This window comes from Typopeltis vanoorti, chromosome 4 (assembly GCF_054136105.1).
Source record: "Typopeltis vanoorti isolate ZY-2024b chromosome 4, IOZ_Tvanoo_1.0, whole genome shotgun sequence".
Taxonomy (NCBI): Eukaryota; Metazoa; Arthropoda; class Arachnida; order Uropygi; family Thelyphonidae; genus Typopeltis; species Typopeltis vanoorti.
The window spans coordinates 163422109-163443755 of record NC_143552.1 but is presented as its reverse complement, the minus strand read 5'-3'; the positions used below and the strand labels follow the sequence as shown (position 1 = coordinate 163443755).

Sequence of the window (21647 nt, the reverse complement as noted above, 5' to 3'; positions counted from 1 at the left end):
ATAAATTTATTTCACCTAAGTTTTAGTTTTTATGTTTAATTTTTCTAAGTATGTCAACTTACACACCAATATTAAAGCAGCTAATTCATTAATTAACCTTTTCCTATGCTTTGGTTGAATTTTTAGTCCAGTAACCAGAGGTCTCTCTTCCTGTCTATTTACCTTGCAGCATTGAATTTGTTGCAAGGTGAATAGACAGGAATATGAATATGTTCCAAGATGATAGTCAGCATAGCTGAGACGTTGTTGTTATTATTATGTGACACCTCCAGGGAGTCCAAAGACTCATCGAGAGGAGGGCACCTACTCTATAACTCTGTCTTCACCACTCAATTCATCAACTATCATCACCATCTACCGCCCACTACCACCTAGTATTTCACAGACAATCACAAACGTCCATGCCCACGGTGGGATTCGAACCTGCAGCCTTTTGACTGTAGAGTGGATATGCTAACCACTCGGCCAACTAGGCCAGCAGTATGATTGTATGAATTTAATTTAATTCCTTACTACAGAAAACATTTCATTGATTTTCATCATCATCATCATAACACCCACCCACACACACACACACACACACACACATGCATGACAGGTTGCAGAACATATAGCAAATTGATGTGTATGAGCAAGTGTTTAAAAGAAGAAATTGGTTGATCTTCTTTTGGAGAAAATTAGCCAGTCATTTAGTTTTTGGAGAATATTTCATGAGAAAGGCTGTTAAGAGAATAGAGGCAGATGAAATGAAAGATGAATGGGATTAGCAGGTTCAGTAGGTTAGTAGTTGAACTGTAAATGGATAATGGGCAAGTGTTGCTTGTATTACTGTAATTTCAGAAGAAACAGAGAGGAATGATGGATGCCAGTTCTGCTGAACAACATCCATGGTAATATTTCTAGAAAAGACACAATGTGGAAACTGATCATCACTGAGACAGTGGCTGGAGAAAATCTGTAAGAGTGAGAGAGAGGTTTCATTGAGAATTTTTTGAGAGGTATTTAGTGTACTACTCACATGTGGAAGCAGTATTCTAAGGATTGAGTGAATTTAGGATCTATAAAGACTTATAGCTGGACAGGCAAACAAAACTTAATTAAAACTTCGAATTGTCGTGAATAGTCAACTGTTGCCATTTATTTATTTATACTAGATCTTATGTTCTCATGCTCTGTAGTCTAACAAATTTATTTGTTTTATGACTGCACCAGTAAGACTGTATGGAGTGTGAGATTATAAGATTTTAAACTAAAGACAAAGCAGATATTGTTAGCATTCCCTGCTTATGTTCATCTTTACCTTTAATTAGTCATGGCTTAATTACTGATCACTTAAACTTTATCTTATGCAAGTTTGAAATTTTCAGGATAAGGCATTGACAGAATCAGTCCAATGTGTTCACAAACCATTTAATTAAATAAAAAAGGAATATTCTCTCTCTCTCTCTTTCTCTCTCTCTCTCTCTCACACACACATCTATCTATTCTATATATAAAAAGAAGATAAGCCGAAATTTGAAACGTTTTTATGTCACGTTTTTTGTCACTTCATTGTTTTGAAACGTCCAACAATGTGTTTGCTTTCATGAGAAAAACACATTGTTGTCTCATGTCTTGAGTCATCAGAATTGAAGGAGAACTGGCTTACCAGCCTGGCACTCGGGAGGTTGGGTGCCATAGGGGGCTGGGCGGAGCCCCCCCAGTATATATATATACACAATTGCATTACAAGTCTTTGTCAATTTCAATTCTTCCTGATTCAGACTTAGTTCTATGTTTCTTCCCTTAAAGTTAAATCACAATCTAGAATATCCTACTAGTCATACATACACAAACTGAAAACAAAGCATATCTTGAGTAAGCTTAAATCAATATTAAAGTATACTATCCAGTACAGTATGCTTCATCATCATCACGAACCATGGGCTCACTGCCCATTGGTGTCCGATGCTTCCCTTCACTATCTTCTTCCACCTTTCTTTGTCCAGTGCACAGTGTCGCAGTTTCTGTACATCCATTCCACACCAGTCTTTTATGTCGTCTATCCATTCACTGTATGGTCTACCTCTTCTGTTTACACCATCCATAATACCAAACAAGAATGTCTTTATCTTCCGGTGTTCACTCATTCTGCAGATGTGTCCAAATAACTGCAGCTTCCATTTTGTAATCTTCTGCATTAGATTTTCCTTTGGTTGTATCTTCCGGTAGAGCTCTTCATTTGTGATTTTCTGTACCCATTCTATTCTTAAATCTTCCTGTAACAAGTTCTTCCAAAATTCTTTTTCTTGATTCTTTATTGTGTCCTTCTTACTCTTACAATAATTAAGAGATTAAGACACACCTTGAGTGAGCTTATTTCGATATTAATTTACACAATCTTATTGTACCTATAAACAGACACACACTTGATGTCCATTCTTGCTTGGGAATATCACATATATAAGTACTTACAATTCTCGTTCAGCATTCCTTTTACATGAATCTTTTGTCCACACAAAAGTGCTCCTTTTTCTTTTCTTCTGTTGGCTCATTCATGACTTCCTGCCAATTTTCTTCTTTTTGTTCAAATCATTGACTGTTGTATGCTCTCTAGGACCCTTAACATGGCAGCAATGTGCAGTTCTTTCTTAGCCAGACATCCTGACGATCGACACAATACTTCTCATGGTGGCAGACGCAGGTAGGAGACAATTGAGAACCCTCAGACCTACGACGCTTCTCTTTTGATTACTGACATCGGACCTCACGTGGTAGTGGTGGACTCAGGCAAGAGAAGGTTTGGAGAACGAAGACAAAGTTGTTCTCGACGTTTCGCCTTATAAAGGCCCGAACTTCTGTTGTACGCATGCGAGCATTTCTCTCCAAACTTCCATATATGGTCATATATGGACATCCGAACATGATGATGTCATACTTTGCACATTTTTTGAAATTGTCATATATGGACATGGGCTAACAGTGTTACATAATGTGACATCATGTGCATTTTATTATTTTAACAAAGACTCATGGTTAAGTTATTACAAACACAAGATTACAGATAAAATTAACATTTCTTTAAGTGCAATCTCCTTAGAAAAACATGTAAAAACGAACATAAGTTACGTAGTCACATATCATGAGAGATTTTTCATAACGTTATAACACAAACTGGCCCCCGTTTTTTCTAATTTTGTAGATCAAGCCAGAAGGAAAGTTGAATTATCATTTATCATGAAAACTATCACAAATAGTTAACATACCAATTAGAATACCAGACAGTTCTCATATTTTCTTAACCAGTTCTCCCAAATACACCATAGATGTCTGCTCTCTTCTTGGCCACTTCTTTTCAAGCGATCATTCTCCTCCTTCCAGGGAGTTCATTTTCATCTCAGCCTTGTAACCTTATGGCACTACAAGTGTCAAATGGATTATGTCCTATGATCTTTCACCCTAAGGATATCAGAAAAATCATTAGTCTTGATAGTAATAACTCTCCTGGTTCAGCTAGTATCCCTCCAGTTGTGCTCCATAATTAACACCCATACCGTATCACTGTCATATTTATCTGGCATCTACCCAACAGCATGGAAGCAAACCTTTATCCAGCCTGCTCCTACAAAGGAAGATAAAATCAGCCATCAAACTATTGTTCATTGTTTTCACCATAGTACTCTAAAAAGCGGTGGAGAATGTTTTAAACAACCAGCTTTTTCACCCATCAGCTAATTAGTGATTACCAATATGGATTCTGCCATTTTTGTTTTATAGCAGAATTCATCCAAATGCGCATAAGAAAGATTTGGAGAAACTAATGTAGTCTCTCTTAATATCTGAGTCATTTGATCTTGTCTGACACTGATGCTTTCTCAATAGGCTACCAACAAGCTTCCTATTTGATCATTCTTTCTTATCATTTGTGGTGAATGGCTTCCTCATCAGATTTTTTTGTCAATGCTGAAGTACCCCCAGGGTTCTGTAGTCTTACCCACATGAGACTACAGATCTTTACATCTTTTGATGTAAAGATCTCTCTCTCTCTCTCTTTAACTTCATAATCAGTGTCTTCAACACTGATCTTGTTGCCCAGTCTCATGTGCAGTGAAGACAACTTAGTGCATTTCAGCACTACTAAAATACAGTCCTGCCTTATTTATCCTCAAGAAGATCATCCTACTACATGTCCTTTTATATTTTTGATAATATTCCAATATAATTTTCTAGATCAGTTCCCCATTCATGGATCAACATTCATATCAAACTTATCCCGGCATGAATATGTTACATTAGTCTTCTCTGTCTCTAAAAACTTGGTATTTTTTTTTTTTTTGTTTTCAAAGCACTACTTCTCTCTTGCTCAATTCCTAACACTATAAATCTTAAATCCAGCCAACTTTAGAATATTCTCACATTTGAGGTGGCACACCCAAAACCTCCAAAACAATTCTTGAATGTAACAGAAGAGTACATTCCACTTCTCTCTCTCTCTTACTCCAGTCATTTTCCCATGTGTGCTCTGTTTCTGAATTATGCATATTTTATAGGTATTTTCATGGGCATTCCTCAGTTGAACCGGCCACTACCATTGCTTCACTTTCTTCTAACCACTGGTCACCATCTCTACAGAGTCCAACTACAAACATATCAAACCAATGTTTCATCATCTCCTTTCATTCCATCTATCTCTGTTCTTTTGAACAGCTTTTCCTATTTTTTTCTGTGAGCATAACTCCAAATTTTCAAGAATTTTGTTAATAGGTTTCTTCTTTCTCCTTAATCATTTGTCCACACATGGCACTGTCATGTTGCAGATCTTATGAACTCCTTTCATTCCATCTACCTCTTCTTTTTAACAGCTTTCCCCTATTTTTTCTGTGAGCATAACTCCAAATTTTCAAGAAACTTGTTAATAGGTTTCTTCTTTCTCCTTAATCATTTGTCCACACATGGCACTGTCATGTTGCAGATCTTATGAACTCATGTATGGAGTCAGTATAATATAAACAATAAAAAAAAAAAGAATTACAATGTGATATGGAGCCCACAGGCATTTTGGAGTTTTTCTGTAGTCCTTATCATTAGCCTACTTAAAAACAAAGATTATATAAAGGTTAGTCGATTGATAGAGCCTCTGCTACTAACGGCTCAGCAAAAAGTTAAGCAAGTTTGAGCGGGGTTAGTAGTTGGAAGGAAATCAATTGATCGATGCTGTTGGCACACTCTCCCTCGACGAGTCTTTGGACTCCCTGGAGGTGTCACATAATAATAATAATATAAAGATTGTTCCACAGGGGTGATACAGATGGAGCAAAAAACAGCTGGGAGTAGCAGGTACTGAGTCAGCAGTTCAACTCTGAAAGTATTTTGGGCAGCTGTTGCTTGGTAGGTTTAGCAGAAATCAGGGACAGATGGTTGTCATAATGGATGTTAGTTCTGCTGAACAGATGGGCACTGGCTTTCTATAATACAATAGCCAAAGTGCCACATTGTAGGGTTTGACAGTTCAACTGGACCCTCCCCCCCCTCTACTGAACAGCATCAAGAATTTTTAGACGTTTCAGGTGCACCATCCAAATATGCGAGCAGTATTCCAAAATTGGTGCGCGTGTGTGTGTGTGTGGGTGGGATTTGGAATTTGTACTGATTAAGTAACTGGACAGATGAAAAGTAACATGTTGAGCAAAAATGGATGCCATGTTTTTGGAAACTGAGGATGCTATTGAAGTGATATAATTATGTTACGAGCAAGAATCACTCTGCAAAAAGAAAAACCTAGTCTTGACTGTTACATTAAGCATTATCAAAGATAAGGGAAAGAATTAAGGCTTTTCTTTTGAGAAAAGAAGACTACATTGTGTTTTGGAAGCATTGAAGCTGACTTGATTGTTCTTATTCTATTGAGAGATGGTGTGAAGATCTTGAGATGTTTGAGCACTACAAGGTTGTTCATCTGAGTAGGATGAGTGAATAACCTGAGAGAAAACTGGCAATACAGTTACAGGGAGGAAGACAGACCATAAGATGGCAATTTGCTGAGAAGTTCTCAATGACAAACCCTATCAACTGCTCTGGAAATGTCAAATGCAACAGCATAGATTTCTCCAAACCTTTCCACATAACCAGAGTTAGGTAATGTAGGCAAAATTTATTGTAGATCTTATTGGCAAAATCAATGTAGGTGGTCAGCTTCATCATGTTTGTTTTGGCTATTATTGTTTGTTTTCTTACATTTTAGTGTTTTCAAGGTGTGCTAGAATTCCTCTCCCTTATCCTTACTCAACTCTGTTCGAAAATTGTTAGATGTACCTGCAAATATAGTAATTTATTTATCAATCCTTGATCCCTCTTCTACTATAATCTGCTTTAGCTAAATCCTATTCCCCTCAGTGGCCACTCCTTCGGTTGGTTATGAGTGCAAAGCTCAGCAGACAAAGAGTCTGTCTCAGACTAGAGTCAAGCCTCTTTGAATGCAAAATCCAGAATTAACTCCCTTTCAGAATTAAGAAAATTTTGTTTGATAATGCTGCACCATCTTATTTCCTCTACAAGAGAAATCTCCTTGTCATGGAGTTAACACACAGACTATTTTATGATTCTAGAATCTAGCAAACAGCAATTCCGATTACAAATCCTTAACAAACTTATTCTACATGCAGTCGTAGCCAAACCCCCTCGCATTTGAATTCATACAGGTTCTGATTTTAGTGAGTGGTGCATTGATTTTAGAGATTAGGCAACTTTATAAGGTAAGGAAAACATCATTTTAAAAATTTTATGGAATTTACAACAGTGTTAAAAAATTTTTTTTATTATCCTGACGTTTCGATTTTCACATCAAGTCATCATCTGGAGCATACATAAATATACAGGACAAGCTGAGTTACATCATTAACTGTAAGCTAGAGAAACAATGATTTGATCACATGTTATTCTACTGGCATGACCTCTGGTGGAAAAAAAATAAAAAAAATAAAATAATAATAATAAAATAAAATAAAAAATAAATTTTTACATCAAGCTAAATTCTATTTTTACAATGACAGGAATAAACATTCTTTTAGATGGTTTTCTTTCAGAAACAATTGGTGTCCTATTTTTAGTATTATAATTCTTATTTTTGATTTACAATACTGGATTTTCTACAGTGCTGTTTATAGTTGTTCTTGGTGAGGAAGGTCGAATATATACCTTCCATATGTTTGGGATTTTTAAACCTTCCTTGTTATTCAGATTGGGGTGGTTGCTGATAATCTCACAGGCTTCCTTGAATTTCCGTTCATACCATGTTCTAGTGTGATGTAGACAGCTGGTGGTTTTCCAGTCAATTCTGTGTAAGGTATTCAGGGCATGATCAAAAAGGCCAGCTTCACCATAATTATTATATTTAATGTGTCGTTTATGTTCTTTTTGTCTAATAGGAATAGTGCGTCCTGTTTCTCCTATATATGGTATGTTTCAAGTACAATAAATCCGGGTGAGCTAGTGGAGGGAGTGAGTCTTTGGATGAGTTGAGTAAGCTTTTTAATTTTGCAGGAGGTTTAAAGGGTGCTTTGAGGTTGTACTTTTGTAGTACTCTGTTTATTTTGTCTGATATTCCTTTAATGTAGGGAATGGCTATAGTTTTACTGTAGTCTGGTTTGTCTTTGTTTTTTATTGTGGTTTTGTAGAGAATTTTGTTTATAGTTTTTTAGATGTATCCGGTTTTTTGTAAGTTATTACTGATAATTTTAAATTCGTCTTTCAGTGCCTGTTCACTGGAACAAATCGTCTGAGCTCTGTTTTTTAGCGTGTTGATGACACCTAGTTTTTGTGTTGGGTGGTGGTAGGAGTTTATGTATTGTCCCGTATGTGTCAGTTTCAGTAAACAGTGAAGGAAAGATTGCCAGAGGGAAGACTTGTGACAAGTGTATCTAGAATGACAAATGTATCTAAAATTTTGAAATGAATGCTGATCACCGTGTAACCCTAAAAGAAAGGTAAAGAAAACATGAACGTTAATTCATTCTTTAGCTCGATGTATATTTATCAAAAGTTCACTTAACTAAACTAAATTGCACTTGCACATAGCAATTATTAACCAGACAAAATTGAACTACAGTCAATACATCACATAATGAGACAATATCAAATTTAAGTTGACAATTAAGCTAGCGATTATCTCATTCATCTAAGGCTAACAGACAATGGCATACCTCAACAATTCAATGTCAAGCTCTACTACTATGTACTTTTAGAGTTACAGTAATTTATCGATAGGGTAAGTACTTGAGTCCTGTTACTAATTATCAAGTCCTACCACATAATATTTCAGCACTTTTCTGCACTTCAGCTTAGTTCAGAATACAACGGAACTAGAAAGATTTTACATTACCGACCATCTGGTTCGTGCTGGTATTTTCTGCCGATCAGTGCTTTGTGAGTACGTGGCTTGTTACCTCATTCTACGGCCTGTTGTTTTGGATATGACCCTCTAGTGACTATGTTCATGAATCACCCTCTTGCCAATGTGGGCGAGACTGCTCTGCCTGGACAGGTCCTTGTGATTCGGCATGAAGCTTCAGTTCTCGCTGACTGTCTAGCTGTACCGTAGATATGCCTTGACTGCACTGCTGCCTGGTCGCTTAGCCGCTGCTGACCATCATCCTTCCTGTTCGCTCATGCCACTTCTACCAGTATCCTTTTGGTTATACATAGGACAGTTAACAATATAGCAAAACAGGGGAATTCACAAAACAAAGGACATACGTTATTTACAATCTCATCTCATCTTCCTTATACCCTCTTTTACCTTGCGGTGTCGAGGGTCCATTATCATCGGACCTAACTCCATTTACAGGATAAGGTGGTCAGCCTTATGCCCCGGTGTATCCTATGGCCTGTAGTGTTGAGTTCTTAAGGCCAGTTTGCCTGCTTTGCGGGATGAAAAACCCCAGAATAAACTGGGGAAAAAACCCTGCTGTCCACGCCCAAGACTGGCTAACTTGGCTATGGCTGAGGAAGATCCTTCAGCTCCTCATGTCACCGACGGGAATCGAACCTAGGACACTCCTTCCCCAAGCATATATGGTTGCGAAGCGCATAGCCACTAGGCTAACCGCACAGACAATTTCATTTATACTTATATACAAGTACATCTTTAGGAAAATTTATTTGTATCCTAGTTAAATCTCGAATGAAATGTTTTAATGACAATTTAAACCTTTCATTCAAGATTTAACAATCACATGGAAAACTGTCATCTGATTAGTTGAGAGTTCTCTGGGTGTCCATACTAAGATTTGTTTAGTTGAAAGTTTTTCAAAGAAGTTAACTGAGAAGTTGACCTAAAGAAGATGACCTTGCCATTACTTTAGACAACACTGAGGTGAGAGCAATGGGTCGATAGTTTGATAGACACATCACTTTTTTTTTTATCATTAAATTGACTGTACATGAGCTTACTTCTATTCTGTAGGATGAATGCGAACTCAGTATAATATATTGTATAGATGATAAAGAACACCTATTAGTTCAGAAGCAAATATCCTGAGCACATTTGGTCTCCAGGTTGTTTATGTTTCTTTTGACATCTTTCTGGTGGAAGGCTATCACAAGAGGAATGAAATGCAATTTTTCAGGTGAAGGTGATTTTCCTTGGTCATCTGTGCAGGGGCTTGATAAGGAGAGTGATGCCAGAAGGTCAGCTTCATCGTAAGCTGATGTTGGAATCAGGGGCATATGTTCTGAGTGTGCCAGGCGTGCAGTGCACACTCATGGAATAGCAGTATCACCAATATTATATTTTTGCATTTATTCCTGTTAAAGATTCCCCTAATTGTTTCCTGGCTTCTCCTGAATGCTTCATGAAGAGGACACTTTTTAATATGTAAACATTGCATCACTACAGACACCTTTGAGCCTTTTTAGCAGACACACAGATTGTGCAGCGTGTCACATTCTTAGCGTTCCAGTGGTTTTAAATGGCTCAGAGGGCAAGGGTGGGTGTGTGCTGAGACAACAGCACCTAGAAGATGTTAGTAGCTGTGATTGGTTTTGTGTGAAGCAATCCAATTGGACATTGTCATTTGTCATGAGTTGCTGTTTTTGTTTTCTGTGTTTCATCTGTTTTGTGTTCATGAAGTGTGAACTGATGTGTTTATGACACTGGTATATACAAGTTTTTAATATGTAATTTTCTATAAATAATTTATAACTTTTTTGCCCATATTTGCAATGGGAAACAATATTGACGATCTACTGAATGTCCCATTTTCTGCCAAGGCTTTTGCAGACTGTATGATTGTAGTTGAAGGAGGTAAACTTATTCCTCCTCTTCTAAATTTAGAGAGTGCAAAGGAGATTGTTGATATCAGGATTGTGGAATACTAATTATCAAGGCAGATTGAGAATTTGTATACTGCAGACACTAGCAAACAGAAGTAAAAGGGCTGATATGATTAAGACTTACTAACTTCTGAAAGGGTCATACAGGATTTCAATTGATGGAATTTTTCATTTTATGGAGGGTGGAGAAAGGACAAGAGAGAGAGCATCCTTGAAAGCTGAGAATGAATGCCACTAAAAAGGGGGTGAGGGCTTGATTTTTCTCTTATAGGATGGTACATGATTGTGATGGATTTATCATTGGATGTGGTGTGTGCAAGCACTGTGAATGAATTCAAGAATAAGTAGCATCACTGGTGCGTGTAGTGTGTGGCCTCCCTCAATGAGTCCCTGACTCCCAGGATGTCTCTCTTAATAATAATAATAATTCCCAACTTTGCATCATCAGAAAACATCTGAAGATCCCAGTCAATCCACATGAAATATTAAAAAATAAGTTAATGATATCAGGGATCCTAGAACAGAACACTGCTTCATCACACAACTTGCTGGTATCATTTATAGAGCCAGTCTTCAGTCCATCTAACCAGTCAGTAATCCATTTCCATCCTCTGAAGCTTTGAACCAACTTATGAGGCAATTTATCAAAATGGCTTTTGCAAAGTTCAAGAATATCACTGTATGTAAATCTCCCTTATCCAATACATCTGTCACCTTATAAAATGTAAATAGATTGCTGGAATAATTTACAAATCCATGCGGGCCATTATAAAGAATCCTATGTCCATTAATGCACTTCTATTTTGTTTGTATTCCTAATCAACTTTTCCAATACCTCGACTGCAACTATGTAGACTGGTCTACAGTTGGAAACTTCTATCCTAGAATCATGGTCGTAGAATGCCTTTTTACCTTTTTCCCACTCCTTAGGGATCCTTTCCCACCACAAGCCTTTCATTAAATAACCAGTTCAAGGGCATAGTTAATCGTGCATTTCTTAAAAATACGTGGTGATACATCCATATCCTTATTAGCATCTAACCCAATTAACAGCTGAATTCGTCTAATGTTTGTCTCCCTTCTGAAAGGGAGACAAACTCTGTTTAAAGTGTGCATTAAATAACTCCACTACATCCATTGAATTGGTCATTCTGCACCATAATTGTCCATTAGTGTCACTCTTCCCTTTGAACTGACTATGCAAGCTCCTCTTATTATTACTGTTACATCACACCTTCAAGGAGCTTAAGGAATCATTGAGAGAGTACTCTACTGCACACACCATTGCCACTGCACATTGTTTTTCCTAGTGCACTTTTTCTTTCTTTACCATGCTTTGTCATCTTTCTAGCATGCACTTTATATTTCTCATGCATCAGATCACTACTAACTGTCTTGTAAATTCTCCATAAGATGTTTTCCATCACAGCTTGCTGATGTCACTGTTCATCTATTTCACTGCTACTCCATTTGTTTAATTCTTGGTATACAGTGGTGCACTGCTCTTGCCAGATGCTGCCTGATTAGTTTCCATGCTCTGTAATTGTCTTTCTCTGCAGAATTCGTCAACTTTAAGTGTTAATGCTACTTGACTTTGGAGCTTCTCATAAGCTCCAAGCCTTATAATTTCACATGTATCCATTTTTGACAGTAACTGTTTCCTGTTTGTACACTTCCTAAACTAGTACGTCATGATCCCTCTCAGCAGTAGGTGGCAGGGTTGATACCTCATTGACAATCACATCCTCTGAGGATATCACCAAATTGAATACTAAAACCTCAAGTTGCTCCATCACACACTGCTTAATATAGTTATTCCTAGAAATTCAAAATTTGCTCCCCTTGTTTCCATAGATTAACATTGTGCAATCTGTATTCCCTGGCCTCTAACAACATCCTATTAGATAAGATTTTATAGATCAGGGAATGTAGGCCACTGGTCTGTTAATTTACTTTCCATCAAACAGATACAAAATCTTTATGCGCACTACCATTTTCAATTGCACTCTCAGTTGATACAATTCCTCTGCTATCATTAACAGCATTCCCCTTTTTTGTCTTCCTGTCCTTCCAGAAAAATTTTTATCCTTCTGTATGTATTCCCAACAATACTTCATTTTCAGATAACCAAATTTCACTTAACACCAACTGTCTTTAAGCATCTTGCATCTACTCTCTTATTTTAAAAACACACTAGAGGACCTATATCATGTTGTTGGTGACAGAAGACTGGAGGTCTTGTGTGAATTCTCTTCCTTCTCATCCCATTATTGACTCAAGAGGTAGTAGTTAACTGATTTTACCAATTTTTATTGTCTTCCCCCCTCAAAAAATATTGTTCCAGTTTATACAAAGACAGTGCTGTTAATCAGCAGATTTAGCAACTTTCCATTTATAAAAAATTTCTAGATTTCTTCTCAGTAAAAAAGCCCATTGTAATGATTACTGTTTGTACTTCTCATTACCTAAGGTTTTTACAAGTGTAATAATGTTAAATATAGTTTTTTTTTTTTTTTAAAACAGGACCCACTATTTTAACAGGAGCAAGGCACTGTCGTTTTTGATATTATGAAATTGCATTATATAACCAGTCTTGTTGGCCACATGATGGACAGTATTTCTGCTCTCCAACCAGACTTTTTTTTTTTTTTTATGTTGCACCCATAAACAAGAAGTTGGTTAATCAACCTAGAGTGCTTTAGTACTGTGTACAGTTAGTGGGTTGGGATAGGAGAAACTTGTTTTCATTTGATTTAAAAGCCTGTATATTTATTCCTTAGGAAACACGTAAGAGGGAAGACTATTCCACAATACAGCAGTAGCAGGGATGAAGGAGGAGAAAAAGAAACTTGTTCTGCGGGTTTCAAGGTGTACTGTAAAGGGATGTTGGGCAGCAGTGACACATGTTACAGATTTAGTACTGATTGGAGCAATTATTGATGCTCTTTCAAATGAACATTTGCCATGGAAATATTTATAGAATACACATATTGCAGAAACCAATTGCTGTGCAAAAGTGGGTGTAGTGGGTTGGTAAGAGATAGGTTATTGATCACTTTAATTGCCCTCCTCTGTATTGAGTCAAGCATTTTAAGGGGGCTCTTAGGGGTCCCATCCCAAATGTGAGAGCAGTATTCAATAGCTGAATGGATTCTTGATTTGTATAAGGTTAACAGCTGTTCAGAGGTGAAATAATGTCTTGAGCATGACCCCCCCACAAGGGTAGGGCTGACATGGCTCTAGCCTAGGGGCCCAGAATTAGGGGGCCCGTCTTGTTGGGTCGGCCAGTTAAGTGAGACTAACAAAAGACAAAAAGACTTTATCAAATAAGAATGAATATGTGCTAAGAAGGACAACTAGCTTTTTGCAATCGTTTCCAACCCATTATCCATCTTTTCAGACTTATGGTTATGCTTCAACTTCCAAATCGAAAGGATTTACTTTAGTTTTCGGTTTTCGTTCGTCCATCTCGCTTTCTATGCACGCCGTTGTTTCGATGCCGATGCTGCCCCAATGTTACCAGCACACTACCCTACCAGTGCCTATGCTATGGATGCTGAGAGAATTTTATTTTATTCATAAAAGAGAAAGCTTTATTTGATAGTTTTAGTTGGTTAAGTTGATCTCAAGAAACTGAAAATTTTCTACAAAATTCTTTATTTGAGAAGGATTTGTCTTATTTGAATTAAAATTTTGCTAGTTAGTAAGTAAAAGAAAATATAAAGCTTTTTTAGTTATGATTTTTTTGTATGAAACAAACTTAATTATTATTTCTTTTCAGAATATACAAATTTGAGATATTAAAAAATTTAAATAAATTGCTCTCAAGCAAACAAAGATGTTCTAGTTAAAATATAATAATTTTAGTTTACCCCAGTCCTGAAGATACTTTCAGGTGCAAACTTTGTTTGCTCACACTTGGATAAAGGATTAAATTAAATTTATTATACTCTAACCAAGTGAAAAATAAACTTTCAACGTCTTTCTGTAAATCCAGAGCAATTTATTAAAAAAGGGTGGCACACCATTTGGCAACTCCTATAGGTAGAGATGACCTTGCTAATGCTTCTGCCTGGTATCTCCACTTCATTTTTCTCTCATATTCCTTCCTATCTTGAATCACTACAGCCTTCCCCTTATTATTAACAGACTGTGAACATTTTGTTTTATCAAAAGGACATGATTTCGCTGTTATGCTGAATAAGGTGTCACTTATGGATTTTTTTTCATAACACAGTCAGGGGTATTTGATCCTTATCCCAAAAAACAGCCAACAGGTTACGTTTTGAATGTGCACAAATTCTTTTTCATGCCAAGCCCCCTCGTCCTAATCTTTTTTTTACTCTGAGCTTAAAGCATTGAAATTACTGAAGAATAACAATAATTTAATTATTACGAAAGCTGATAAGGGGAAGGCTGTAGTGATTCAAGATAGGAAGGAATATGAGAGAAAAATGTCTCTTTTACTTTGCGACTATTCAACTTATAGGCCTCTTACATCGGATCCTACCCGGAGTCAATTGAAGAGACTTAATTCTCTTATAGATAATGTATCTACATGGAATGAAGATCAAAAGAAAAAACTTAAAACCTTCTTCGGTCATCCACCTAGATTGTATGGTCTTCCAAATGTTCATAAACCAGGCATTCTGTTAAGACCAGTTGTAGATTGTATAGGTTGCCCCACTTACAAAATCTCAAAATTTTTATCAAATTTACTCTCCTCTTCAACTAGAAGAACCGATACTTATATAAAATATACTTTGGATTTCAAAAATAAAATTTCAGATCTTCATTTGGACGTTTCTGATATCATGATCAGTTTAGATGTTGTTTCTTTATTTACAAATGTGCCTCTTTCGGAAAGCATTGAATGCTACAACAGGAATTTCCTTCAGACATTGTAAACGTATTTGATTTTCTAATAAATTCTGGTTATTTTTCCTTTAAAAATAAGTTGTATCAACAAATTGAAGGAACAGCAATGGGTAATCCTCTTTCTCCTGTTATCTCCAATTTCTTTATGGAACATTTTGAACAACGTATCTTTGACAATATTTCTCCCAGACCTACTCATTAGTTCAGATATGTCGATGATATTTTTGCTGTATGGAATGGCTCTTTGGATGAACTTCAACAATTTCTCACTAAGTTAAACGCATTTCATCCTAGGATCAAGTTTACCCTAGAAGTAGAATCAAATAAGCAGTTAGCCTTTTTAGATCTTTTAATTCTTCGCCAGCCAGATGGTAACCTACATTTCTCAGTTTATAGAAAGAAGACTCATACAAGCAATTATATCCATGCGGAATCTCATCACCATCCCAGTCAAAAGGTAGGAACTATTAAAACAGTGGTTCATCGGGCCCACTCCTTTTGTTCTTCAGACGATCTTTTACAGAAAGAACTACAATATATAACTTCTTCCTTTCTACCTAATGGTTATAAAAATTGCTTCATTAAAAGAACTTTGAGTAGTTTTAATATGTCTTCCTCTTCAAACACAGAAGAAATAACACACATTATTATCCCTTATGAACAAGGCATCAGTGAATGTATAGCAAAAGTTTTAAAACCACTGAATATTTTTGTTGCCTTTCGACCGTTTAGAAAAAGCTTCCACATCTTAATCATCCAGGTGTCTACCAGATTCCGTGCTCTTGTGGATTATCTTATTTTGGACAAACGAGAAGATCTGCCTCTATTCGGCTAGAAGAACACCAATCTTATATCGAATACTTTAAACCTGAAAAGTCTGGACTTGCAGAACATGCCATCTTCACTAGACAGAGTTCATTGGAGAAAGACAAGAGTTCTTCACAAAAGTCAGTTTCTCATGGAACACCTTTATAAAGAAACATGTGAAACTCTACTTCATTCTCCTACCTTAAACAGATCCGACGGCTTACGTCTGTCCCCTTTATGGGAGATAGTACTTTACAAATCAGCTAATCTTTCCTAACTCTTTATTGTATTGATTTTTAAAATTTTTTTTTTTAGGAAAGTTATTGACCTTTTTAGTTATCTTACACCAGCTATTTAGGTGGTGCTTTTTGGAATTGTCAGTTATTGTTTAATTTGAGCTTAATGTACTGAAGATGCCTGTGACACACAGGCGAAAATTATACTATTAAATAATCTTTGTACGTGAGTTTTTTCCATTATTAATTTTGTATCGATAGAATATGGTACAGTTGATGCTTCAGTTGCAGACCCTGTTGAAAAATTTGATATAAAATATGATGACCCTGGTATTTGGCCCAGAGTAATCTCAAACAATATGCGGCAAGAGATAGTACAAACTATCAGCTTTCAAGAATTCCAAAAGATTTATAAGGAATTGCCAAGAGATCTTAATGGTATGAAATTTCAAGATTTTTTGCTCTATACGAAAACGAAAGATGAAAGAACAAGAGAACATTTTCCACGAGAATGGTTAACATGGGGGTGTATCGAAAGAAATTCTTTATTGTCTACCATGTCGTATTTTTTGCGACTCTAATAACGAAAACTTAAGCAGTTTAGCCCAAGAAGGATTTTCGCCTAGAAATAAGCATTGGAAAAAGTTGTATGGTATGTCGCCTCTTCACGAAAATAGTGACGAACACAGAAAACAATTTCTGGCTTGGAAATCCCTTTTGCAGTCATTGAAAGGACATCAAATCGATAAAGACTTACAACTACAAATTCAATATGAAACAAATAAGTGGAGAGCACTTCTGCAATGGATTGTAGATGAACGTTATTTTTATCATCCAGAGGTTTAGCATTTCAAGGAGAGAACATGAAGATTGAGATGTTCATAATGGGAATTTCTTAGGTATATTAGATATAGCTAAGAACGACTTAATCCCCCAGCAATTTTGTGCATCGAAAATGATTTGGCTAAGCTTTTGTGTTATCATTTAAACTAATTGATCCTAAACCCTGTAGAGCAATGTGTTGTCCTTAAAGCGACAGGTAGGGAGGGGGCTGCCAAAAATCTTGGCCTGGGGCCTACTTCAGGATGTGGGGAGCCCTGGTCTTGAGTGAAAGAGAAATCCTAGTTTTTTTTAAGCTGAGGAGGCAATGGTTATCACAACGATTGTGACGTGTTTATGCTAGCAGAGGCTGATGTCAGAGTGATTCCAAGAAGAGAAATCTCATCTTGTCTGGAAATTTGAGTGTTGTCAAACTGTTAATTTTTAATTAAACTTTTAATTAAAACATTTTAATCACTGTGGATGATACCTGTTGATATCATCAGGTAGTGGATGAATTTCATTATCTGGTATGACCACAATCCTGCTTGATGGAGGCTTGAAGTTTATTGAAAAATTACATACTTGATTTTTTCTTTTCTGGATTATTTAATAGCCTGTCCATAGCACTGAATCTATGATAGGCTTATAACTTTTCATTGGTGGGATTCACATTAAGAAACAAAGTGATCTTTGTTAATCCAACTGTCATATAATTGTGCTTTCATTTAATCAGCCAGCAAATTGAGTTTCAAACATGATTGAATAACTGAAATATTCTTCTTCATGTAGCTTCCTCAGTGAGAGGGTGCAGCACCATGTCCTTACAGTTCTTTCTGTTAGTGGCTTTCCTTTTTGTTTCTGCATAGCCATGTGATCCTGTCCATGATCTTATATCTTCAAGCCATGTCCTTCGTTTTTTGCCTCTTCATCCTTTTCCCATAATTTTTCCTTCTAAAACTGTTAATATCCTCTGCCCTGCTGAACCTCTCAGTACATGTCCTGCCAATCTCATCTTTCTCTGGATCATTTCCTGTAATAAAGATCTCTGTGTTCTCATTCTCTGTAGGACATCTGTATTTGTCACATGTTCTGTCCATGGGATTTTCAGAGCTCTCCTATAGCACCACATTTACAAGGCCATTATCTGTTGCCGTACTCTTCTTGAATATCCAGGTCTCACTTCCATATGTGAAAATTGGCCACACTAATGTTCTTATCTTGTTGTTTATTATTTTAACGGTATAATAGAACACAGAAACTAAGTAAATAATTAATTTATTGACTTGATGCTGATATTTCGCTGGTATTATAACCAGCATCTTCAGAGCACAAAAACACTGTTTGTCACAATACGCGAGACTAAAACAACATGGTGTACTTAACCAAAATTGTAGCAGCAACACAAAGACTAGAGTCCTGATTTTGGCACCCTCTATCTGAAAAAAAAAAAAAAAAAAAAAAAAACGCTATCATATATTACTAGAGTCCTAGAAAAGTGCTAGTTTTTTCTTAATATGACTGTCTCCCAGATCTTCGGCAAGTTAATACAGCCATATTTGTTGAGATTTGGAGTGTGTTTTAGGGCTTCTGTCGCCTCTAAGAACAATCTCTCTGATTTATATGGGTTTCTGTGTAGTACTTTTGTGTTTTTCCAGTTGATCCTGTGTGCAGGGGTATCCAGAGCATGGTCTGCTAGGCCCGACTTCCCATAATGATATTTTCGGACGTATCGTTTATGTTCGCTGATGCGGATATTCACAGTTTTTTTTTTTTTTTTTTTTTTTTTTTTTTTTTCCAGATAGAGGGTGCCAAAATCAGGACTCTAGTCTTTGTGTTGCTGCTACAATTTTGGTTAAGTACACCATGTTGTTTTAGTCTCGCGTATTGTGACAAACAGTGTTTTTGTGCTCTGAAGATGCTGGTTATAATTATTATTATTATTATTATTATTATTATTATTCAGGCCTCCAAGGAGTCAAAAGACTCATCGAGGGAGGTCCTTTCTAAGACATAAAGTCTGTCAAGACTCATCGAGGGGAAGTCCCCCCCTGAGAAACACAAAGTTTATCATACCACTCCTTAAACCCACTGACCGTTCTCGCTCCCACCACTCCATCAGGCAATGCATTCCACGGCTCAACCACCCTCCGCACAAAGAAACCACTCCTTACCCTCTTGCTCACAGTTTCCTTTCGTAACTTCCAGGGATGGCCTCTTGTCATCACTCCTTCCCGCTGATCAACCAAGCGAAAGAACTCCCCAGTGTCAACCCTGTAACCACCTCTCAACAGTTTAAAAGTCTCAATCATATCACCTCTCCTTCTTCTATCCACCAAACTCTGCAGTCCACATTCTCTAAGCCGATCCTCATAACTATCCTTGTACAGCCCTGAAACCATCTTTGTCATCCGTCTTTGTATCCTTTCCACGGTTAATTTATCCCCTTCAAATCCTGGGGACCAAATCTGAGAACAATAGTCCAAGTGTGGTCTGATCAGAGACTTATACAACGGAATGATAACCCTCTTATCTCTGCAGGTCAGTGTCCTTCTCATAATAGCAGCAATCCTCTGTGTTACCTTCACCACCTTTGCAATATGTCCCCTAAACTTCAGGTTTCTATCAATCATCAACCCCAGATCTCTTGTCTCCCCTACTTCCTCCAGTATAACTCCTCCCATAGAGTATGCAGCATCCCATCGATGTTTCCCAAACCTCAAGACCTTACATTTTGCTGCATTAAACTGACACCCCCATTCATTTGCCCATCTATCTAGCTTATTTAAATCCTCTTGCAGGGCTACCACATCTGCACTATTACTAATAATCCTTCCAAGCTTCGCATCATCCGCAAACAACTGAATATCCCCCTGCAATCCACTGGCTATGTCATTGATATAAAGGTTAAACAATATAGGTCCTAGTACTGAGCCCTGTGGGACCCCACTTGTAACCCTCTGCCTCCTGGAAACTGCTCCACCATACACAACTCTCTGATACCTATCAGACAGCCAATCCTGAATCCAGTTGACCAATCTGACATCCAGACCCATGTGCTGCAACTTAAATATCAGCTTATCATGTGGCACCCTGTCAAATGCCTTCGCCAAGTCTAAGAAAATTGCAGTATATGCCTTTCCCTCATCTAATGCTCTTGTAACTTTATTATAAAAGGCTAGCATATTGCTAAAACAAGAGCGTCCTTTCACAAATCCATGTTGATTCTCACAGATAACATTACCCTCATCTGCCCAATGCTGTACACGGTCCCTCACTACTTTCTCCAAGATCTTAACAACTACTGATGACACACAGACTGGCCTATAATTAGACACTTCCAGTCTGTTACCACCCTTATGCAATGGCACTATCTTACCTTCCTTCCATTCCCTGGGCACCTTTGCCAAAGCCAGACTTTCATTGAAAAGCCACGTTAAAGGTATTGTCAATTCCCTAGCACATTCTCTCAAAACTCGTGGCGAAATACCATCCAGTCCCACAGCTTTACTGACATCCAGAGTACTCAGTATCTGAAACACACTCTCCTCCTGTACCTCCAGACCTCGTACCAGTCCTATCCCTCTAGCATTAAAACTGACTCCTCTAGGATGAAATACTCCAATAAAGTGTTCATTGAACAATTCCACTATGTCCTCTGCATCAGTCACTCTATTCCCATTTTTATCCCACAATATCATTCTTCCACAGTCATTTCTCCTCCTACTGGCCACATAGCTAAAAAATTCCCTAGGATTTTCTTTGGATCTTAGGGCCAATCTCCTCTCATATTCCAGTTTCGCTTTCCTTACCACACGAGTCACTCTTCTGGCCTGTGTCTTATATTCCTCATGCATCTCTTCACCTGTCTCCTTATATCTCAAACATAATAATAATACATAAAAGGGACATATACCTTCTAAGCAACAGATTTCAAGATTTCTGCTTGTGGTACATTGATTCTTCTGCTAGTCACCTAAGTAAAGGAAAAACATATGAGTTCTAATACCAGCGAAATATCAGCATCAAGTCAATAAATTAATTATTTACTTAGTTTCTGTGTTCTATTATACCGTTAAAATAATAAACAACATGTTCGACGAACACATAAGTCTGTCCACACGTTCTTATCTTGTCTCGATACTCACAGAACTTCTGAGCTATTACTGAAATATTACTGTATATATTATGTAATGTGATTTATTTTGTGAAACAAATTGTATTGCTTAATATAAATATTAAGGGAGTGAGGTAGAAATTGGTTCTGTGTTATATATGGTAACTTGTTAATTTTTACTTTTGTCTGTTCATTAGTATCATATATATAATATGTCATTATGCATGTTTTGTGATATTAATTATCTACTTCAGTTGGAGAGACTGTTATCCTAATATCATTTCCTCTATCTGAGACCGTTTTCACCTTTCCAGATGTTTATTTGTTTTAAGTATTCATTATTGACATTTTATCTCTATTTAAATATATAAACTTTTATATATTTAAAGTTATACACTGTTTTCCTTTACTTAGGTGACTAGCAGAAGAATCAATGTACCACAAGCAGAAATCTTGAAATCTGTTGCTTAGAAGGTATATGT

At 36.9% G+C, this 21647-nt stretch overlaps 1 protein-coding gene across 8 annotated transcripts in view; it reads left to right on the top strand.

Moving 5' to 3' along the window:
- Positions 1–21647, top strand: part of LOC150107813 (TRAF-type zinc finger domain-containing protein 1-like) — a 337022-nt gene that overhangs the window by 4022 nt on the left and 311353 nt on the right. For all 8 annotated transcript variants that reach the window (XM_090392060.1, XM_090392062.1, XM_090392061.1 and 5 more), the window contains exon 2: positions 21580–21639. The gene's annotated coding sequence lies outside the window, so the exon portion shown is untranslated. The remainder of the gene's footprint in view (positions 1–21579; positions 21640–21647) is intronic.